Below are 6,000 nucleotides of genomic sequence, written 5' to 3' on the forward strand. Positions count from 1 at the left end.
AAATGAAAGCAATAAGCAATCGTGATTGCAAAAAACAAGAATAACTGTAACTTCGTAAAGTATAATCTGAGGGGATCAGATAACTTAAAATGAGATACAGTGGCTCCCAAATGTGTTCGTGCACCTTGAAATTTTGTAGTAAAATGAAAATAACGCGAAACTGAATTCGAATATGAAGTCCATTTTTTTTTCACACCATTCCTATGCCATTCTGAATAAAACCCAGTAGTTATTTTTTTTCAAAATATTGCCAGATTTTATTTTTGAAATTTGTCAAAAGACGAAGGGTCAGAGAAAAAAATACGTCACAAAAGTCATCGCACACTGAAATATTTTCGAATAAATTCATGATTAAAATTATCATAAGTTGTATTTTTATTATTTTTGCATTGTGATGACACACTGTAAAGTCATTTGGCTTTAATTTTTTGTTTATTTATACCCTAAAATTCTGCTTATTATTTTAAAATGGCAGCTATGCGCATAAACCAAAAACACAATTCGAAATTTGATGTTTTTTTCTCTCTCAGTAGGCAGTAAATTGGTTTGAAATGTCTCTAAATTAGTTAATTTATACCATTATATAGTGAAGTGCTTGATAAAATCTTTTAAAGACAAGAATCGGATCGAAAACAAGGTAAGAAAATGTCAAATGCAAAGTTAACAAAGCGTGATCGGAGATTTAGTTTAAAAAATGATGAAAAATACACCTTTGAGTGATGAAAAATTTTCTGCAGAATTGAATGAAACATTTTCGTTTAATTTTCCCCTAAAATTATTCGCCAAGTTCTCTGATTACCTGGATTAAAGGGACCTCTTATTGCAGAAATTTTCTTGTTCGTGCGAAAAACAGAAAGCTTACGTTTTCCGCCGTAAAATCAATGATAAATGTTCAAAACATTTTGGAACAACGTCTTACTTAAAAATAAAAATAAAAATAAATTCAATATTTTGGGTTAAATAGTTGCATAATTGTAAATAGAAAAAAAAATGAGAAATTAAATCTAGTTGGGATCAGTTAATCAGGACGGTGAAGGTGTTCTTGTGTGAGGGTGCAGGACTTGGAAGTTTGAAATTTTTCGATGAATCATGCTGTTCAGCGAAATATTTTTAAAAACAATTTTAAATTATTAGCCCAAAATTTGGCAATCGGAAATAACTTCGTTTTTTTTAAATCAAGATAACGATAAGAAGCACACGTTTGCGTTTGGTGCCACAAATATTGTCATTAAGCTTAGAAATATCTCCTCAATCGCCAGATATAAACTTAATAGAACATATTTGGATATATCTGGTGGATATATTACGAAAATACACTATTGAAACGGAAAACGAATTAGAAACAGTAAGACTCGAAGTGCGGCTGAACAATTACTCAGAAATTGTTCCAAAAAAAACAAAAAAAAAAAAAAAACCAATGAAATCCTATTCCCAGACGTTTAAAAGCTGTTGCTGATACTGCATGATATTCTACTAAATAATAACTTAGTAAAAAGTTAGATTATTTACTAGTTTTTTGACATTTTTTCAAAGTGTTCAAAGACTTTTGTGAGATCAAGTTTCTGGCACTTTTTGATTATTGATTTCTTAAAAAACAAGTTTTATTATGTTATTAAAAATTTTCATGTAGTTTTGTTAAAAAATAAATCATAGATCTTATAATTAAATACCCGTTCCAAAATATTAATTTTAACGAATCGATAATGGTGTATTTCACTGAAAATCGTAAGTGTACGAATACTTTTGGGAGCCACTTTAAGTTTTTGGAAAGTTGAAATTATTTGAACAAGTTCAACATTATTTGAACAAGTACAAACAACCTTAGTAGCTTTTTTTCAGTCATGTCCGGAGCACCTTCCATGTTATTCATATTTAAATGCCAAACTGGCTCATTATTATCTCTTTTTGTAATCATTGGACTAATGGCGAATCCAGGGGGGGGGGGCTATGAGGCTGCAGCTACCCCCATACCAGAAATAAATTCTTTCACCCTCTGTCTATGCATCTTAATGTTAAAAAATATATATATAATTCATCCATACACCCTTTCCTACATCCATTCTACCTTTATCAATTAATTTGTTTTCGCTCTTCTTAAGGTTGATATACAAATTTGCGATACTAACAGGAGTGTTAGTTTTCCGAAATTTCCCTTCAAATTTCTGAACTTTTTCCCTACCTGTTCCAGATATTTATACATTTACTCACTGAAAGAAGGAAAGAAGAAAAAAGTGCTGATATAATAGCTACTTGTTTTTCTTTCTTTCTCACTCTTTAATTTTCGTGTTTAATAAATTCTTAAAATTTTGTCTTCTTTCTCGCTGTTTTTCACTATTTGTTTAACATCTTTCAGCTTTTCTTTCTTCTATTTCATTTACATCACCTTGTCAGCGTAATTGTTTTGCATCCTTAACAAGAATTGAAAATTTTGCCTTCAAATTGCATAACAAATATGTCTAAACGAATAAAAAAAACTTTGAATATACATTTAAAATTTAGAATTTTAACACTGAATACCAAATTTTAGATAATTTCAAATGTAACTCAGAAAGATTCATTAGTCATTAACATCCCTAGATAGCAGATAATGATACAGAACACTTTTGTTTACATCGATAAACTTTGGTAATGACAAGGAGACCTCAGCAAGAATTTTAACTACCTCAGCCGCTCCCAGAACAAAATTCTGGATTCGCCACCGCATTGGACAAAAAAACTGCATGCAAAACTAATAAGAATATGAACTGAACTGCAATGCCGCTCTCGAAAGCCGAAACACGAGCTCAAGGTGGGGAGCAAATCCATATAGGTACTTTTCTCCGCACGCACCCCACCTCTTAGCCGTGGGCCTTAGGTTCCACCGCCCGGGGAATCCATATAGGTACTGATACTGATTTTCGCAGGCCGCCGGGTAGAGCCCACTTTTCCGCATTTCTGGAATCAAGAGATGTTTTAACAGTAAAAAAAGGGTGAAGGTGAATTCAAGTGCACTGACCATTCCGTCTGTCCCCTGCTTTTGTTGCTTATTGGGTGGAAATTCCGAAATTCCTAGAAAAGGCAGATCACATTTTTGAAATAAGGTTTGAGGAAATCAATGTACGGCAATAAGCTGCAGTGATAGAATTTTCCGGGGGAGCTGAGTCGGTTTGAAATATTCCAGGGGGTGCTCAAGCTCCCCCAGCTCCCCCGGTTCCGACGCCTATGGTACAGTATGCCTCTAATTTGACCCACTTTCGTTGAAGTCATTCCAAAGTCCATGCGTGCCTTTAATTTTCCCCAAATGGAAAGGATGAGGCAATTGAAAATCATTCAAAAAACACGTTTTATTAGTTTTTCCACTTTTGCAAGAAACAGGCAATCTGCCACTGATATGGCCTTGAAACGGAATGAAAGAGGAAAAACATGTCGTAACAAAAAAACGAACTATCAGTAGATATCAGAGGAAGAAAAAGAATATTTTAAATTAAGGTACAGATGTGATATACTCCCCCCCCCCCCCATTTGGTGACATCCGATTTTTTGCACAAAATTGAAATATTTTTCTCGCCAATGAGGCGATAAATTTTTAAGCATGGCATCCCTGGTGAAACTAACCTGCGGTTGGCAACGCGGAGGCAAACTTGTTCGAACTTGTTTACTTGGGTTCTTGGTTTTACGCAGGAGAGATACCTGTTGTTTTGTGCAATATACCTTACAGGAATGCTTATTTTGTGTTAGTTTAGATTCAGTAGTTGTGTTTTGAAGTAAAAACATTAGAAAATGCCAGTTTCTTCAAACTTGAAGGTTAATTAAAAGTTAACTCCAACGTGGTGTGTATCTGTAACGCGCCATTGTCAGATGATGTTTTGTTTTGGACTGAATGTGAGGATTTATACCATAAAAAGGCAAGTTCTTTATTTTAGAATTCACATAAAAATTCTCACTTCGGAAATTCTTTGTTTTTTACAAATCCTTGAGGGGTTCTTGTAGCTTTTAACTTTATTTTTACTGTATGTTAATTAATTTTACAAAAATAGTTCAGTTATTTTGTTCTAAAAGTTAATTCTTATCGATGCCACGAATTATTTAGACATTAACGTGCCTCCTTTAGGTACTGAATTTTATGTTAACAATTGAAAGTTCTTTCGGTTGTACTCTTAAAAATGCTGAATTTTATTAATAAATCTGCACAATAATGGTGCATATTTCACACTTAAAACTGTGTCATTATTGTACACTGAACGGAAGGAGCCACCCTTGGGTGTACATACACATGAATATGCATAATATACATAAATAATACATAATTGTGACCATACTCCGACTGTAATGTATATTAACAGTTGGAGGGATAACGGACCGAGTGGAGCGAGGTCCTGGCGAGCCAGAGGTCTCATAGTACTTTCGTAATGAGACCGAGGCAGGGCTGGCGAGCCGAGGTCTCATTACGAAAGTACTATGAGACCGAGGCTCGTATCCCGGAGAAATGATGAAAAAACAATTAATGCATTAATTTCGACTTGCAATTGATACAATAATTTATTTCATTGTATTTTAATATGTTTACAAAAAACCCCGGCCCTGTACATTTTTTAAGCATATATTCGTGATGTTTTTTGTTGTGCTTTTATGTTGTTTTTATATATATTGTGTTCTGAAGTGCTTTGATCAAGTTTTTTTATCTGATTTTTTCCTGTTGGCGCTAAAATAGCATCGCTAAGAACGATGTATGACATATGTCGTCATACATCGTTTTCTTGGCGACGCTTTCTTGGCGCCAACAGGAAAAAGTCGCCAAGGGTGGGGTATATCACATCAGTTCCTAAATTAATATCTCTAAAAAACGTCTTATAATTACGCAACCTAGTCAGACACATATAGAATAAAAAATTACGAATCTATCTATACCTGGTTTGATGGTCAGTTCCCAGTCGTAACGATGACATAAATAGATAGCTGCATTCAAAGATTCGCTTACATACATTCGCTTTTTAATAAATAAGAATTGAAAATTGAGGTTGGTTATCATGGTATTTAACAGGAACTGATTGTAAAAGTGTATACATAAAAACATACAAAAGATATATGTGCAGAAGTCACATTTTGAAGGTTGGAAAATAAATTTTTGACACAAAACAGAAATGTAATTCGGAAATTACAGTTACAAGGAAGATAGGAGAAAAAATTAAGACATATTTGATCATTCAGTAAATTAGCGCCCAATAGCCAGGGCTAAAGCAGAAAAACGTGAAATACACCGCCAGCTCAGTCATTTCAAGCCGAGGGCTGCAGTTTCATGCTTATTAGCACTCATCAGCCCGGCATAGGAAAGTGACTGAGCTGGAGATGGAAAACCTCATAAGAAAGCCAAGAGTGCGAAACAAACTGGTAGCTAATAAAGAATTAGCAGACCAGACAGGGTGAGGTTTTCCATCTCCAGCTCAGTCACTTTCCTATGCCGGGCTGTTGAGTGCTAAAAAGCACGAAACTACAGTCCTCGGCTGGAAATGACTGAGCTGGCGGTGTATTTCACATATTTGATCATGTTTTACAGTTGTAACAGAAATTTACAACTGACCACATAGCTCTGAGTAATAATTATTTTCATAGTTTGGAAACTGATAGATTTCCAAATACCTAGATCCATATACCCAGAAAAAATAGAAAAACAGCAAACATAATTTAGATTACCTTTAAAGGAACAAGTCTTAAAACATCACACCTTTCTTTAACCATTCTTTTTAGCGAGTAAATATTCAACAATTCAACGATCCAAGCTGGTCACTTCTACATTTTTGGGCCAAAAATCCTTATTGACTCTCACACATATTGCAAACTTAAATAAGAATTATTTTATTTTCACATTATTTTCAGATTCAGACTGCTTTTCTGTTTTTGATTCAATAATTCAATCAATTAATGTACACATGTAGGCTGCAGCTATTGCGCCGGTAACTGGCTCAATAGCTCCCCAGTTTTTGCGCCGGCATAGCCTCAGGCAATCATGTTCCTGGCATCTAT

General features: G+C 34.3%; 1 protein-coding gene across 1 annotated transcript in view; it reads right to left on the reverse strand.

The window, feature by feature from the left end:
- Window positions 1-5,797, reverse strand: part of LOC129230774 (mucin-17-like) — a 506,717-nt gene extending 500,920 nt beyond the window's left edge. Inside the window, exon 1 of the mRNA XM_054865195.1 lies at window positions 5,671-5,797. The gene's annotated coding sequence lies outside the window, so the exon portion shown is untranslated. The remainder of the gene's footprint in view (window positions 1-5,670) is intronic.
- Between the last annotated feature and the right edge of the window lie 203 nt (window positions 5,798-6,000).

This window comes from Uloborus diversus, chromosome 1 (genome assembly GCF_026930045.1).
Source record: "Uloborus diversus isolate 005 chromosome 1, Udiv.v.3.1, whole genome shotgun sequence".
Classification (NCBI taxonomy): domain Eukaryota; kingdom Metazoa; phylum Arthropoda; class Arachnida; order Araneae; family Uloboridae; genus Uloborus; species Uloborus diversus.